General features: G+C 40.7%; 2 pseudogenes; one reads left to right on the forward strand and one right to left on the reverse strand.

Annotated features, from left to right (window-relative positions):
• Positions 1-2,666: 2,666 nt before the first annotated feature.
• Positions 2,667-11,047, reverse strand: LOC128568541 (DEP domain-containing protein 1A-like; annotated as a pseudogene).
• Positions 11,048-14,669: 3,622 nt separating this feature from the next.
• On the forward strand, positions 14,670-17,341 carry LOC128568912 (catenin alpha-1-like; annotated as a pseudogene).
• The last annotated feature ends 857 nt before the right edge of the window (positions 17,342-18,198 follow it).

Genomic DNA, 18,198 nt, shown 5'->3' on the forward strand with positions numbered 1-18,198 from the left:
TGATCAAGGTATACAGCAGCATCTTAGGTTACAAAATCAACAAATTGGTAGCCTTTATACATACCAACAATAGTCAAGCTGAAAAAACAGTTAAGGACACTGTTTCATTCACAGTAGTGCCAAAGAAGATGAAATATTTGGGAGTTTATCTAACAAAGGACGTGAAAGATCTCTATAAAGAGAACTATGAAACTCTAAGAGAAGAAATAGCTGAGAAGGTTAACAAATGGAAAAACGTACCATGCTCATGGCTGGGAAGAATCAACATTGTTAAAATGTCCATACTACCCAAAGCAATATAGAATTTTAATGCAATCCCTATTAAAGCTCCACTGTCATACTTTAACAATCTTGAAAAAATAATACTTCATTTTATATGGAATCAGAAAAAACCTCTAATAGCCAAGACATTACTCAGAAATAAAAACAAAGCAGGAGGAATTACGCTACCAGACCTCAGACTATACTATAAATCAATAGTGATCAAAACAGCATGGTGCTGTCACAAAAACAGAGAAGTAGATGTCTGGAACAGAATAGAGAACCAAGAGATGAACCCAGCTACTTACCATTATTTGATCTTTGACAAGCCAATTAAAAACATTCAGTGGGGAAAAGATTCCCTATTTAACAAATGGTGCTGGGTGAATAGGCTGGCAACCTGTAGAAGACTGAGACTGGACCCACACCTTTCACCATTAACTAAGATAGACTCTCACTGGATTAAAGATTTAAACTTAAGACATGAAACTATAAAAATACGAGAAGAGAGTGCAGGGAAAACCCTTGAAGAAATTGGTCTGGGCAAGTATTTTATGAGGAGGAACCTCTGGTAATTGAAGCAGCTTCAAAAATACACTACTGGGACCTAATCAAACTAAAAAGCTTCTGCACAGCCAAGAACACAATAAGTAAAGCAAGCAGACAGCCCTCAGAATGGGAGAGAATATTTGCAGGTTATGTCTCCAACAAAGGTTTAATAACCAGAATCCACAGAGAACTCAAACGTATAAACATGAAAAGAACAAGTGATCCCATCGCAGGCTGGGCAAGGGACTTGAAGAGAAACTGCTCTGAAGAAGACAGGCACATGGCCTACAGACATATGAAAAATGCTCATCATCTTTAATCATCAGAGAAATGCGAATGAAAACTACCTTGAGATAACATCTAACTCCAGTAAGATAAGCCCATATCACAAAATCCCAAGACCAGAGATGTTGGCGTGGATGTGGAGAAAAGGGAACACTTCTACACTGCTGGTGGGAATGCAAATTAATACATTACTTTTGGAAAGATATTTGGAGAACACTTAGAGATCTAAAAAGAGATCTGCCATTCAATCCTATAATTCCTCTACGAGGGATATACCCAGAAGACCAAAAATCACATTATAACAAAGATATTTGCACCAGAATGTTTATTGCAGCCCAATTCACAATTGCTAAGTGATGGAAAAAGCCCAAGTGCCCATCGATCCACGAATGGATCAATATACTGTGGTATATGTACACCATGGAATATTATGCAGCTTTAAAGAAAGATGGAGACGTTACCTCTTTCATGTTTACATGGATGGAGCTAGAACATATGCTTCTTAGTAAAGTATCTCAAGAATGGAAGAAAAAGTATCCAATGTACTCAGCCCTACTATGAAACTAATTTATGGCTTTCCTATGAAAGCTATAACCCAGTTATAACCTAAGAATATGAGGAAGGGGAGAGGAGAGGAGGGAGGCGGGAGGTGGGCAGAGGGAGGGTGATTGGTGGGATTACACCTGCGGTGCATCTTACAAGGGTACATGTGAAACTTAGTAAATGTAGAATATAAATGTCTTAATACAATAACTAAGAAAATACCAGGAAGGTTATGTTAACCAGTGTGATGAAAATGTGTCAAACTGTTTATAAAACCAGTGTATGATGCCCCATGGTCGCATTAATGTACACAGCTATGATTTAATATTAATTTTTAAAAATTCAAACTATATTGAACAAATGACTGACTGAAACAGCCAAGGTAATGTTTAAGGCAAAACCAAAATCGTATAATATATGTACATTTTGAAAATACATGCGCATATAAATAGATTAAAAGCAGACAGCAAACTTGCAAAGGAGAGCAATATTTAGTAGGTGAGAATTAACTCCCAGGGCTTTCTTGTGTTCTTCACATCCTTACACTTGGAAACTAAGAGGTGACCCTAAACAGCTAGTCCCTGGCTGACTATCTATGGACTTGCACACACACAGACAGGAAGTCTTCTTTTAAAAAGAGAATTACAGCTTAATCTTGATGGATACAGCTCAGTTTTCAAAGTTCAAGTAAATACAATTTTACTACACATCATGATAACTTTTCCTTATGGCTCTATTAAAAAAAGAAGATCGAAAAGAAAAAAAAAAAACAGAAAATCATGTTCAGTTGAAGCTGAAGTTAATCTTGCAGGGGGTGCATCACCCACTGCTGTGTGCTGTCACTTAGGATCTAGTGAGAGATCCATTCGCTTCTTAGCAACCTCACATTGATAAACTGCTTTGGCACCTCCCTACACAACATGTTTATGTGGAAAGCCCTGCTAGTAAGGGCCTTCCTGCTAGTAGCTGGATTCTCAGGCAAGGCTCCATTTGCCAGAGCCCCCCAAGTGCGATAGACTTTAACTCCACTAGTATCTCACAATGCGGAACTTCAGCTTCCTTAAGTTCAACATCAGCTGCTTGATTGTAGGCTTGTCACCAAAAAGTGCTGCTTCGCTCTCTGTAGTTGGAAATCTTTTCTGATATATCAAGGGATATTCCTTCTGAAACTCTTTTAGTTTTTTTCTTTTCTCCTTTAGAGATAAATTCTTGTTTTCTGCAATTGCAGCTTGAGAGGTAGAAACTTTCTGTTCATCAAACTCCTGAGCACTTATCTGCTCACAGTATGAGTAAACTGGCAAAGGAGTAACTTGTCCATCTCCAGGATTTTTAAAATGTCCCCTTATTTTTTTTTTAATTTTTTTTTTTTTTTTACTGTTGGGGATTCATTGAGGGTACAATAAGCCAGGTTACACTGATTGCAATTGTTAGGTAAAGACCCTCTTGCAATCATGTCTTGCCCCCATAAAGTGTGACACACACCAAGGCCCCACCCACCTCCCTCCTTCCCTCTTTCTGTTCCCCCCCCATAACCATAATTGTATTAATTGTCCTCATATCAAAATTGAGTACATAGGATTCATGCTTCTCCATTCTTGTGATGCTTTACTAAGAATAATGTCTTCCACCTCCATCCAGGTTAATACGAAGGATGTAAAGTCTCCATTTTTTTTAATGGCTGAATAGTATTCCATGGTATACATATACCACAGCTTGTTAATCCATTCCTGGGTTGGTGGGCATTTAGACTGTTTCCACATTTTGACAATTGTAAATTGAGCTGCAATAAACAGTCTAGTACAAGTGTCCTTATGATAAAAGGATTTTTTTTCCTTCTGGGTAGATGCCCAGTAATGGGATTGCAGGATCAAATGGGACGTCTAGCTTGAGTGCTTTGAGGTTTCTCCATACTTCCTTCCAAAAAGGTTGTACTAGTTTGCAGTCCCACCAGCAGTGTAGAAGTGTTCCCTTCTCTCCACATCCACGCCAGCATCTGCAGTTTTGAGATTTTGAGATGTGGGCCATTCTCACTGGGGTTAGTTGATATCTCAGGGTTGTTTTGATTTGCATTTCTCTAATATATAGAGATGATGAACATTTTTTCATGTGTTTGTTAGCCATTCATCTGTCATCTTTAGAGAAAGTTCTATTCATGTCTCTTATCCATTTATGTATGGGATTGTTGGCTTTTTTCATGTGGATTAATTTGAGTTCTCTATAGATCCTAGTTATCAAGCCTTTGTCTGATTGAAAATATGCAAATATCCTTTCCCATTGTGCAGATTGTCTCTTTGCTTTGGTTGTTGTCTCCTTAGCTGTACAGAAGCTTTTCAGTTTAATGAAGTCCCATTTGTTTATTTTTGTTGTTGTTGCAATTGCCATGGCAGTCTTCTTCATGAAGTCTTTCCCCAGGCCAATATCTTCCAGTGTTTTTCCTATGCTTTCTTGGAGGACTTTTATTGTTTCATGCCTTAAATTTAAGTCCTTTATCCATCTTGAATCAATTTTTGTGAGTGGGGAAAGGTGGGGGTCCAGTTTCAGTCTTTTACATGTAGACATCCAGTTCTCCCAACACCATTTATTGAATAGGGAGTCTTTCCCCCAAGGTATGTTCTTGTTTGATTTATCAAAGATTAGGTGGTTGTAAAATGTTAGTTTCATTTCTTGGTTTTCAATTCGATTCCAAGTGCCTATGTCTCTGTTTTTGTGCCAGTACCATGCTGTCTTGACCACTATGGCTTTGTAGTACAGACTAAAATCTGGTATGCTGATGCCCCCAGCTTTATTTTTGTTACAGAGAACTGCCTTAGCTATACGGGGTTTTTCCGGTTCCATACAAAATGCAGAATCATTTTCTCCAAATCTTGAAAGTAGGATGTTGGTATTTTGATAGGAATGGCATTGAGTAGGTACATTGCTTTGGGAATTATAGACATTTTAACAATGTTGATTCTTCCCATCCACGAGCATGGTATGTTCTTCCATTTGTTAATATCCTCTGCTATTTCCTCTCTGAGGATTTCATAGTTTTCTTTACAGAGGTCCTTCACCTCCTTCATTAGGTATACTCCTAGGTATTTCATTTTCTTTGAAACTATGGTGAAGGGAGTTGTTTCCTTAATTAGCTTCTCATCTTGACTATTATTGGTGTACACAAAGGCTATTGACTTGTGGACATTGATTTTATATCCTGAAACATTACTGTATTTTTTGATGACTTGTAGGAGTCTTGTGGTTGAGTATTTGGGGTTCTCTAAGTATAAGATCATGTCGTCAGCAAAGAGGGAGAGTTTGACCTCCTCTGCTCCCATTTGGATTCCCTTTATTTCCTTGTCTTGCCTAATTGTATTGGCTAGAACTTCCAGCACTACGTTGAATAGTAAAGGTGACAGAGGACAACCTTGTCTGGTTCCAGTTCTAAGAGGAAAAGCTTTGAGTTTTACTCCATTCAGTAAAATATTGGCTGTGGGTTTGTCATAGATAGCTTCAATCACTTTTAGAAATGTGCCACCTATGCCTATACTCTTCAGTGTTCTAATTAGAAAAGGATGCTGGATTTTATCAAATGCTTTTTCTGCATCTATTGAGAGGATCATGTGATCTTTATTTTTGCCTCTGTTAATATGGTGGATAACGTTTATGGACTTGCGTATGTTAAACCAGCCTTGCATCCCTGGGATGAAGCCTACTTGATCATGATGAATGACTTTTTTGATGATAAGCTGTAATCTATTGGCTGGGATTTTGTTGAGAATTTTTCCATCTATATTCATGAGTGAGATTGGTCTGAAATTCTCCTTTTTGTTTGGGTCTTTTCCTGGTTTTGGTATCAGGGTGATGTCTGCTTCATAGAATGTGTTGGGGAAGATTCCTTCTTCCTCAATTTTTTGGAATAATTTCTGCAGTACAGGAATAAGCTCTTCCTTGAAGGTTTGATAGATTTCTGGAGTGAAGCCATCTGGACAAGGGCATTTTTTGGTTGGAAGATTTTTTATTGTTTCTGTGATCTCAGTGCTTGAAATTGGTCTGTTCAGGAGGTCTATTTCTTCCTGGCTAAGTCTAGGGAGAGGGTGTGATTCCAAATATTGATCCATTTCCTTCACATTGTCAAATTTCTGGGCATAGAGTTTCTGGTAGTATTCAGAGATGATCTCTTGTATCTCTGTGGGATCAGTTGTTATTTCCCCTTTATCGTTTCTGATTGAGGTTACTAGAGATTTTACTTTTCTATTTCTAGTTAGTCTGGCCAATGGTTTATCTATTTTATTTATTTTTTCAAAAAACCAACTCCTTGCTTCATTAATTTTCTGAATGATTCTTTTGTTTTCAGTTTCATTGATCTCTGATTTGATTTTGGATATTTCTTTTCTTCTACTGAGTTTAGGCTTAGATTGTTCTTCTTTTTCCAATTCCATAAGATCTCTTGTGAGATTGTTGATGTGCTCTCTTTCTGTTTTTCAAATGTAGGCATCTAAAGCGATGAATTTTCCTCTCAAAACTGCTTTTGCAGTATACCACAGGTTTTGGTAGCTTATGTCTTCATTGTTGTTATGCTCAAGGAAGTTAATGATTTCCTGTTTTATTTCTTCCTTCACCCATCTGTTATTCAACAGAAGATTGTTTAATTTCCATGCCTTTGGTGGGGTCGAGCATTTTTGTTAGAGTTGAGTTCCACCTTTAGTGCCTTATGGTCTGAGAAGATACAAGGTAAAATTTCAATTCTTTTGATTCTGTTGATAATTGTTTTGTGTCCCAGGATATGATCAATTTTGGAGAATGTTCCATGGGGTGATAAGAAGAATGTATATTCTTTATCTTTGGGATGGAGTGTTCTATATGCATCTATCAAGCACAGTTGTTCTAGGGTCTCATTTAAATCTCTTATATCCTGGTTTAATTTCTGTTTAGAGGATCTGTCCAGCTCTGTAAGAGGAGTGTTAAGGTCCCCTGTTATTATGGTATTATCAGATATCATATTGCTCAGACTGAGTAAGGTCTGTTTCAAGAATCTGGGAGCATTTAAATTGGGTTCATAGATATTTAGAATTGAAATGTCTTCTTGTTGTATTTTTCCCGTGACCATTTTTGTCTTTTTTGACTTTAGTTGCTTTAAATCCACATGTATCTGAAAATAAGATTGCAACTCTTCTTTTCTTCTGAATTCCATTTGCCTGAAAAATTGTCTTCCAACCCTTGACTCGGAGCTTTAATTTGTCTTTTGAAGCCAGGTGTGTTTCTTGCAGACAGCAAATGGATGGCTTGTGTTTTTTAATCCAGTCAACCAATCTATGTCTCGTCAGTGGGGAATTCAAGCCATTAACATTTATTGAGATAATTGATAAGTGTGGTAATATTCTATTCGTCTTATTTGGTGAGAGTCCATTGCTTAGTTTTATCTTTTGTATCAGTGTGGAGGTTAGGTTCTGTCCTTTAATTTCTGAGTTCTTACTTTGCTGCTGATCCATTGTGGTGGTCAGTGTGCAGAACAGGTTGAAGTATTTCCTGTAGAGCTGGTCTTGTTGTGGCGAATTTCCTCAATGTTTGTATATCCGTAAATGATTTGACTTCTCTGTCAATTTTGAAGCTTAGCTTAGCAGGGTACCAAATTCTGGGCTGGAAATTGTTCTGTTTAAGTAGATTAAAAGTAGATGACCATTGTCTTCTTGCTTGGAAAGTTTCATTAGAGAAGTCTGCGGTCACTCTGATGGATTTGCCCCTGTAGGTCACCTGGCGCTTACTCCTGGCAGCTTGCAGAATCTTTTCTTTTGTCTTGACTTTGGACAGGTTCATCACAATGTGTCTTGGAGAAGCTCGGTTAGAGTTGAGGCAACCTGGAGTCCGATAGCCCTCTGAAAGCAGTGTGTCAGAATCTTTGGTGATATTTGGGAAATTTTCTTTTATAATATTCTCTAGTATGGCTTCCATTCCTCTGGGGCATTCTTCTTCCCCTTCTGGAATTCCTGTAACTCGTATGTTGGAACGCTTCATAAAGTCCCATAATTCTGACAGTGAACGTTCTGCTTTCTCTCTCTTCTTTTCTGCCTCTTTTACTATCTGAGTTATCTAAAAACTTTGTCTTCTACCTCTGAATTTCTTTCTTCTGCATGGTCTAACCTGTTGCTGATACTTTCCATTGCATCTTTAAGTTCCCTGATTGACTGTTTCAGTTCCTTCAGCTCTGCTATATCCTTTTTATATTCTTCATATCGTTCATCTCTTATTTGATTCTGTTTTTGAATTTCCTTTTGGTTATTTCCCACTTTATTAGCAGTTTCCTTCATTGTTTCCATCATTTCTTGCATTGTTTTCAACATGTGTATTCTAAATTCCCTTTCTGTCATTCCTAACATTTCTGTATAGGTGGAATCCTCTGCAGTAGCTACCTCATGGTCCCTTGGCGGGGTTGTTCTGGACTGGTTCTTCATGTTGCCTGGAGTTTTCTGCTGATTCTTCCTCATGAGTGATTTCTTTTATCTGTTTCCTTGCCCTAATTTTCCTTTCACTTCCTCTTGCTCTTTAAGTTCTCGTGCCTGTGGAAGTTGCAGGCGGGTTTAGACGGATTGAACACAGGCGACCACTTGCCAGTTTTCCACTGTTTTAGTCCTCCTCTTGGGGTCCAGAAGTCTCTCACTGACTCCCTGTATCCTCTCAGGGGTGATGATAGGCCGATCCCACCAGCCAGAGATGCCTGGAGTCCTATATCCCCAGACTCATGGTGCCCAGATGCAAGGAAGCTGTTACTCGGCTGCCATCTTGCTCCACCTCAAAACGTCCATTTTTTAAGTAGTTAAGATGTTTCTGCACAGCAGTCTGTTAGTAAGACGGTACTTGAAGAATTTCCTCATGATGATCCATTAAGAAAGAAAGTAATCTTGCATCAAGAAGCTCATCAAGATCCACTTCTTCAGCACAGCACAGCACACACTGAGAAAACGTATGCATCATCAGTGACCTCGTACCCATTGCCTCATGGAGTTTAGGCATATCCACATTTTGACTCATTCGGGAAATCATACGCATTAAAAGCTGAAGCTTTCTACAATTTGGTGGGGGGAGTAACAAACAGCATAGCTGCAGGGCATCAATGGCGACCCTTTCTAAGTGAGGTTTCAGCAAACTCTGGGTGCCAGTCAACACAGAAGCAGCTGGAGGGGAAGCGTTTTCTGTGAGTTCTATTGTGCTTTTGCAGAGTCTTTTATTGACTGCGATACGAGATTCTCCGAGTTCACTTTCCAAAGCTGTTTGCACACTTGTGCTGCCTTGTCCAAGATTTGGTTTCATGATCATTTCAGCCACTGGCGTATTGATATAACTATTCCTTCTTGTACTGCTTCTCAAAAGCAAACTCTGAGACCTACAAAGCTCTTTTGACTTGCATTTCCTATTATGTAACCCCTCTTGGTCTTGAACAGTCAGGGCAGAGCTTCTCTTAAAGCCAGCACTGAATGGGGCAGCGCCTGTGGCTCAGTTGGTAAGGCACCAGCCCCATATACCGAGGGTGATGGGTTCAAACCCAGCTCCGGCTGAACTGCAACCAAAAAAAATAGCTGGGCATTGTGGCGGGCGCCTGTAGTCCCAGCTACTCGGGAGGCTGAGGCAAGAGAATCGCTTAAGCCCAGGAGTTGGAGGTTGCTGTGAGCTGTGTGATGCCATGGCACTCTACCAAGGGCCATAAAGTGAGACTCTGTCTCTACAAAAAAAAAAAAAAAAGAAAAGAAAAGCCAGCACTGAATGGCTTTTGAATACTTTCGTCTGAATGAAGACTGAATTGGAATTCTTGTTTGGGCTTAGATTCTTAAAAATGTTTATTTTGTCCTTCTATGTTCAGAACAGATTGATGGAACACACTAGACGTACCTTTACTCGAACTCCCTGGCACATCTACAATTCCTTCCAAAGAACAGCACCTGGGTTTGACGTTAGAGGACAGAGCGTGCACACCACGTAAGCCCATCAAATTGTGACAACTTCCGCCCACAATGTCATCAGCGCTCACTCTTCTGCTTTTTAAATTAACTAGCTGCATGTTCTCAGCACAGCTTACTTGAAATCCTTGACCACTTATATGTAGTCTCTCGGTGGAATCTGATTCTTTGTTTTCATCTTTATGAAGCAGACTTAGAAGAAGACCCTCAGTTGATTTGAAGGAATTCAAATTGTTTATCTGAAGGGTTTTTGAAGATCATGGATGGCCTTGGATTTTATGTGTCCCACTCGGTCTATCTGAAACTGTGATGTAGCCACAAACAACCAAAATGTTCACAAATAATTCAAGTATTCAAAGGTAAGAAGAGGTTCAGGGAGATCTAGAAAAGAATCTGCAATTGTTCTAAATATATCTCGTTCAAAGCCAACATAAGTGGGATTATTCACATCATTATTTCTTGGCCAATTTGCTAGGCACTTCATGGCAGATAATAGCCAGTGAGGAAGGCCATCTGCTTCCTCTTGCAGTATAACCACTCCACCTCTACTTGTGTTGGCCACATGTGCTGCCCTAAACAGAAAAATTCTGATCAGCGGAAACAGAAACAAGAGGAAACTTGAAATCATAAAAAGAACCCAAGTAAACTGTAGTAGGTAAGCATTCCTGGAAACATTTTTAAATGTGCACAACCATACTATTAAATACTTATGGGGGTGGCGCCTGTGGCTCAAAGCAGTAGGGCACTGGCCCCATATGCCGGAGGTGGAGGGTTCAAACCCAGCCCAGCCAAAAACTGCAAAAACAAACAAAAAAAAACTTATGTACATGTAGATACTTAATAAGATTATCAAAATATGGACTGGAGAGACGCCCACCAACTTCAGAGGGAGAATGCCTCTAGGGTGGCAGTAAGGAAAATGAGATCAAGGAGGCAGAGAGGGGACCTCAAATGTATCAGAAACTTGGTATCTCCCTTTTAAAAAGTATACACACCCACACATGCATAACCTAATGTTTTTAAATGTCAGTATGTAAAAGCAAGTTCTGTCACCTTCAAATGGCCTGAGATCACCATAGCCACCATTGCGGAACCCAGTCCTTATCTACTTAATCAGAATGTCCGCTGGAGGCTTTCAGAGCATGTTTTCAAGCCACTATTGCCATAGAATTAGTTACTGGCACTGGACTCTCCTTACTTCCATGACAAGGGGGCTAGCTTTGCATGTCTGAATCAAAAGACAGTTTTCTGGGATGATTTCACTCTCAATCTACTGCTTAGGTGGCCAGCAAAAGCTTCCAGGGGTAGTACACCACACAGGATGGAGACTGCAACAAATGCTGAGCTCTTTTTCAGACACCTGATACCAAATGAACATAGAAACAGTGATATCCAGTGGCCGAAGCACCAGCAGGTGCAGAGGAATGGTACCCGTTGAAGTCTCCGGGTCTTTTGGTTGTCATTCTTATGAGCTCAAGATCCATCCCGGTCGTTGTGGCTCAGGGTGTCTGCAATCTGGGCAGTGCATTGGAGGGCATACAAGGAGCCAGCTCTCTTCCTTCTTCCACCCCTCCCTATTCCCCGGCTTGTCTTCCCCTTCTGTAGCAGATTTTCAGTCTCTGGTGCATTGGGTCCCACAGCTGACCAGGTACAGCCCAGTGGGTGACACTGGATACGAAGTGAAAGTCATACTGCCAACTCGGGTGATACCAGGCATGCTGTTCTTCAGTGTGACAGTGTACCCCCTTACCATTAAGCCAGCTAAATGTGATAATTAAATTAACTTAGTAATACTGAGTTATCAAAATTCAGGGCAGGGTATAAGACGTTAGAGTGCCAGTGTACCCAACTGTTCCATGGTAGCAGGTATGTGCAGATCTATCCCTAACAGCCAGTGGAGCGGAGAGGCCAAAGAGAAGCTGACAAATCCAGTTTCTCAGAAAGAAGCATTTAATAAGGACTTACAAACAGAAGCTATGACTCAGGTGGCCTCAAGACAGTAGATCCCTGCATCTGCCCCCTAGGAAACGTTCTTTATATAGCAAGTTTGGGGGGTGGAGGGGTAAGACATATAGCTTGTCATGTTTCAAACTCTCTTGTGAAATTTGTGACCACTGAGAGGTAAACAGCTTTTCAGGGGGTTCTCTCTGCTACAGGAACACATAGCTCATCGTGGTGATTAAGCTTCAAGACGGAGTCACTGGTGCCATGCAACAGACCGCTTCCCGGCACCAACTTGTCCTGTCACAAAAAAGCCCCAGGGAAACTAGACCTGGTTAGGTGAACCACACTTCTGCACACAGAGCTGCAGATAGGTTTCTAAACACCCCAGCAACAGCCAACTTGGTGTTGAATAAAATTCAACTATTGTGAATTTTATTTCAGACATTTTCTGAGGAAATGATGGCTGAGATGTAAAAGCCCCATAAGAAAATTATAAAATCTTATACCTCTTCTACCATCTAGTAAAAATTGTCTCTCAAGGTTCATTTAAACTCATGACAACCGTATTAGGCAAGTGCTGATATTATACACATTTTATAGATGAGAAAACGGAGGCGTAAGAAAGATAATGTGTCCAAAGCCGCAGAACTGGTGGGCTAACGGAGACACAGAACGCACTCTCACATGCGTGGTCATCGATGCTTTCTGAGCAGTCTGACTCCAGAACTCTGGGAGTTAGCTATTCTACCTCCTGAAGGCCAGTCCCAAAGGCCTGTCCTCAGTTGGCCCTGGTTTTCCTCTGTGAGGATTAGCGCTGGCCTCCCCATGGCTAGTTTCTTCCTCTCTGTGGGCTCCTCTGGCTCTTTTGCTACACTGTCTCTTTTTTTTTTTTGAAACAGAGTTTCACTTATGTCGCCCTCTGCAAAGTGTGATGGCATCACAGCTCACAGCAACCTCAAACTCTTGGGCTTAAGCGATTCTTTTGCCTCAGCCTCCCCAGTAGCTGGGACTACAGGCGCCCACCACAATGCCAGGCTATTTTTGGTTGTAGTTGTCATTGTTGTTTGGCAGGTCCAGGCTGGATTTTAACCCACCAGCTCTGGTGTTATGTGGCTGGCACCCTACTTGCTGAGCTACAGGCTCTGAGCCTCTATTTTTTTCTTGATATGTCTATTTTTATCAGATTAATGAGGGTACAAATGATGAGGTTACATTGCATGCATTTCTAAAGTCAAGTCCAAGTTACAGTTGAGCCTTTCATCCAGGGGGTGTGCTATGTACCCTTACATTGTGTACATTAGGTTAGAGTTTACCAATCTCCCCTCCTCCCCTCTTCCCCTTTCTTCCTTCTCCCTCTCCCCCACTTGAGTTTAGTTCAGTTTTTTCTCCTTTGAGCACGTAGTTTTTCATCTACTAGTTTCATATTAGTATTGAATACATTGGATACTTGCTTTCCATTCTTTAGAAGCTCATTTGTTTTTAAAAAATCATTTTTCTCTTATTAAGAGTGGGTGATTTTTACTGATCTATCTCCAAGTTCACTGACTCATTCCTCTACTATCCCTATTCTGCTGTATTGTGAATTTTTATTTCAGACATTGTACTTTTCATTCTAAAACCTCTACTTGGTTCATTTTACAGTTTTATGGTTTCTATTTCTTTACTGTTGTTTTCAATATATTTTTATTCATTGCAAGCACATTTTTCTTTACTTCATTTGGCACAGTTATAATAGTTGTTTTAAAACGCATTTCTGGGGGCAGTGCCTGTGGCTCAAGGAGTAGGGCACTAAGCCCCATATACCAGGGGTGGCAGGTTCAAACCCAGCCCTGGCCAAAAGCTACAAAAAAGAGAAAAAATAAAATTCACTTCTGCTAATACTAGTTTCTGGGTCATGTTAGAATTAATTTCAGTTGATTTCCTTTCTCTTGAAATTTTCCCAACCTTCATATGTCAAATTATTTGGGGTTTTGTTTCTTTCTTTCTTTCTTTGTTTTTGGTAGTGTTTGTTTATTTGTTGTTTGTTTTTGTTTTTTCAGAGATAGGCTCTTACTACATTGCCCAGGCTGGTCTCAAACTCCAGGCCTGAAGCAATTCTCCTGCCTCAGTCTCCCAAAGTTCCAGGATTACAGGTGTAAGCCACCATGCCTGGCTATCAAATCATTTAAGATTGTATCTTGGATCTTATCAACATTATCCTATAGAGACTGATGGTTCTTTTATATCCCTTTGAAGGGTTGCTTATATTTTTTTTCATCAGGGAATTAACTTGATAAGACTCAAACTGCAAACACTACTGCCAAATGGATAAATAAAATGTGATATTGTATTGGAATGGAGTATCATTCAACATAAAAAGGAATGAGGTACTAATATATGCTGTGGAAAACATTATGCAAAATGAAAGAAGCCAGTAACAAAAGACATATATTGTATGATTTAGTTTATATGAAAAGTCCAACATAAGCAAATCTATGGAGACAGAAAGTAGATCAGTGTTGCCTGAGACTGTAGGGAAAAGGAGATATGGGGATCATGACAGCTAAGGAGTAAAGCCTTTTTTGGTAATGATAATACTCTCAAATTGATTATGGGGATGAATCCACAACTGTGTGAATATACTAAAATTCCTTAAATTATACACTTTAAAAAGGTGAATTATATGGCATAAAATTATAACACAATAAAGCTGTTTTTACAAATTGGCTTTCTAAAAAAAAAGTAGCTTAAAAAATAGAAGAGTTAAATGATTAAAAAGACATAAAAATCATAAAAGTGTATACATCTACAAAACAGCTTAAAATAAATAAAACAGTACATAATAGAACTGAAAGAACCAGAAAAAATCCACTGTTTTACTTGGATATTTTAATAGTACTTCTCAGTAATTAACAGAACGTGTAGACAAAAAAAAAAAAAAAGATGACCTAATTGACATCTACGTAATACTTCACTAAAATACAGAAGAACAGACCTTCTTTTCAAGTGCATATGGAACATTCACCAAGATAGAACTTATTCTGGAACAAAAAGGAAATGTCAAGAAATTTAAAATGGGCCACTTGGCCCATTTCCTCCTCGGAGCCAAATGGGAGGGAGATAAAGCAGTGGCCTTCAGCTTAGAGCCTCTGGACTCCTGCACTCATCCCACTCACCACAGAAATGACGGCTGTCCACACCCGCAACTTGAACTTCGCATGGCACAGCAAAAGTCTAGAGATCAGGACTCTGCCAGTTGAAAAACGGCTGGAGTCTCTTATTACACAGGTTACAACCCTGATAAACACCAACAGAAAGGGGCCTTCTGATAAAAAGAGAGGTCATTCTAGGAAGACCCATGTTTTGGCTGCATCTGTTGAACAAGCAACTGAAAAAAATTTTAAGGGGAATAAAATTGCAACAGAGAGTCAATTTCTCAAGAAGAGCTTGTAGCTGCTGTAGAAGATGTTCAAAACAGGGTGATTTAATGAAGACTGCTGCTGGAGAGTTCGCAGATTATCCCTGCTCTTCTGTGAACGAGGCAACAAGGTTCGGGCAGCTCGAGCTTTGCTCTCTGCTATTACTCCACTGCTGATTTGGGCTGACATGGCAGATGTCTGCAAATTACTTATTCAGCTGTAAGTTGTGGAAGATGGGATCTTGAAACTGAGGAATGCTGGCAAGGAACAAGACTTAGGAATACAATATAAAGCCTGAAATCTGAAGTGGATAAACTGAACATTATGGCAACAGGAACTGAAAGATGTTGGCCATGGTGATCAGATGGCTGCAGCTAGAGGAACCCTGCAGAAAAATATTCCAATCCTCTATATTGCATCCCAGGCATGCCCATAGCACCGTGATGTTGCAGCCTGCAAGGCCAACAGCGACGTGATATATAAGCAGCTGCAACAGGCAGTCACAAGCATTTCCAACGCAGCCCAGCCCACTGCCCCAGACAATGCCTCCCAAACACCAGGGACAAAGTGGAGGAGAACTCAATAACTTTGATAAATAAATCATGTGGAGCTTCAGTGAGAAGCACTTTAGGCCTTCCCTGGAGGAGCACTGGAAAGCATCGTTTACGGGGCTGCCCTAATGGTGGATTCATCCTGTACACGTGATGACTAGAGTGGGCCTATTGTGGCAGAGGTCAATGCTCTCTGCCAGGCCCTGCAGGACCTGCTTTCAGAGTACGTGGGCAATGCTGGACCAAAAGAAATAAGTGATGAGCTCAATTCTGCTGTAGATAAAATGACCAAGAAGACCAGGGACTTGCGTAGGCTGCTCCACAAAGCTGTCACTGACCACGTTTCAGACTCTTTCCTGGAAACCAATGTTCCACTTTTAGTATTGACTGGAGCTGCAAAGAATGGAAATGAGAAAGAAGTTAAGGAGTATGCCCAAGTTTTCCAGGAGCAGGCCAACAAATTGATGGAGGTTGCCAACTTGGCCTGTTCCATCTCAAACAATGAAGGCAGCATCAAGCTTGTTCAGATGTCTGCAAGCCAGTCAGAAGTCCTCCATCCTCAGGTCATCGATGCTGCATTGGCTTTAGCAGCAAAACCACAAAGTAAACTGACCAGAAGAACATGGCACTTTTAAAAGAACAGTGGGAAAAACAAGTCCATGTTCTCGCAGATGCTGTTGATGACATTACTTCCATTAATGACTTCTAGTTGTCTCAGAGAATCATACTTTGGAAGATGTGAACAAATGTGCAATTGCTTTGCAAGAGAAAGATGTGGATAGGCCGGACTGCACAGCTGGTACAATTCGAGGCTGGGGAGTCTGGGTCATTCACATCGTCACCTCAGAGATGGACAACTATGAATGAGCCTGGAGTCTATACAGAGAAGGTTCTGGAAGCCACTAAGCTGTTTCCGAACACAGTCATGGCATGTTTTACAGAGCAAGTAGAAGCAGCTGTGGAAGCTCTCAGCTCAGATCCAGCCCAGCCCATGGATGAGAATGAGTTTATTGATGCCTCCCACCTGGTATACGATGACATCCTGGACATCAGGAAAGTTGTGTCAATGATAAGGACCCCTGAGGAGCTGGACGACTCTATGACTCTGAGTTTGAGACAGAAGATTTAGATGTCAGAAGTAGGACAAGTGTCCAGACAGAAGATGATCAGCTGATAGCGGCCAAAGTGCCCAGGCACTCGTGGCTCAGCTTCCCCAGGGCAAAAAGTAAAGATTACGGAACAAGTGGCCAGCTTCCAGGAAGAAAAGAGCAAGCTGGATATTGAAGTGTCCAGATGGGATGACAGTGGCAACAACATACATCATCATGCTGACCAGGCATATGTGCATGACTTCACCATGGTACCCAACTACTCAAAAATACACCAGATTTGATCAGTGCTGCCAAGAATGTTGCTGAGGCAGGATCCAGGATGAATAAGATTGGGCACTCCATTGCAGACCATTGCCCAGACTCGGCCTGCAAGCAGGATCTGCTGGCCTACATGCAGCACATTCCCTCTTACTGCCACCAGCTCACTATCTGCAGCAAAGTCAAGGCCCAAGTGCAGCATCTCGGTGACGAACTCGCTGTCTGGGGCAGATAGTGCCATGTCCCTGATCCAGCCAGCCAAGAATTTAATGAATGCTGTGGTGCAGATGGTAAAGGCGTCCTACGTAGCCTCCACAAAATACCAAAAGTCTCAGGGTATGGCTTCCCTCAACCTTCCTGCAATGTCATGGAAGATAAAGGTGCCTGAAAAAAAGCCCTTGGTGAAGACAGAGAAACAGGATGAGACACAGACCGAGATTAAACAGGCATCTCAGAAGAAGCATGTGAACCCTGTGTAGGCCCTGAGAGAGTTCAAAGCCATGGGCAGCATCTAAGTCTGCCCAAGTCAGCTGCCTCCACCCACCTTTGGGGCTCTTGAAGATCAGTCACTGTTCTTCACTGAGATGAATTTGCTAAATCAGTGGTTCTCAACCTTCCTAATGCCACGACCCTTTAAAACAGTTCCTGTGGGTCACAACCCACAGGTTGAGAACCGCTGTTCTAAATAGAACACTGACGTTAAATTCCACAGAGAAACAGGCAGATGTTGAGCTTCTCCGAGTGGTGAATTTTATAAGAATGTATTTAAGTTTGTTAGGTAAATTCCCAAATATTTCATCTTCTTTGGCACTACTGTGAATGGGATAGAGTCCTTAACTGCTTTTTCAATTTGACTGTTGTTGGTGTATATAAAGGCTACCGATTTATGAATGTTGATTTTGTAACCTGAGACGCTGCTGTATTCCTTGATCACTTCTAGGAGTTTTGTAGTAGAGTCCCTAGTGTTTTCCAGATACACAATCATATCATCTGCGAAGAGCGAGAGTTTGATCTCTTCTGACCCTATATGGATACCCTTGATCGCCTTTTCTTCCCTAATTGCGGTGCCTAAAACTTCCATTACAATGTTGAAAAGCAATGGAGACAATGGGCAGCCTTGTCTGGTTCCTGATCTGAGTGGAAATGATTCCAATTTAACTCCATTCAATATGATATTGGCTGTGGGTTTGCTGTAGATAGCCTCTATCAGTTTAAGAAAAGTCCCTTCTAGACCAATTTTCTTGAGTGTTCTGATCATGAAGGGATGTTGGATATTATCAAAAGCTTTTTCTGCATCAATTGAGAGAATCATATGGTCTTTGTTTTTTAATTTGTTTATGTGCTGAATTACATTTATAGATTTACGTATATT

Source organism: Nycticebus coucang, chromosome 17, assembly GCF_027406575.1.
Source record: "Nycticebus coucang isolate mNycCou1 chromosome 17, mNycCou1.pri, whole genome shotgun sequence".
NCBI classification, from domain to species: domain Eukaryota; kingdom Metazoa; phylum Chordata; class Mammalia; order Primates; family Lorisidae; genus Nycticebus; species Nycticebus coucang.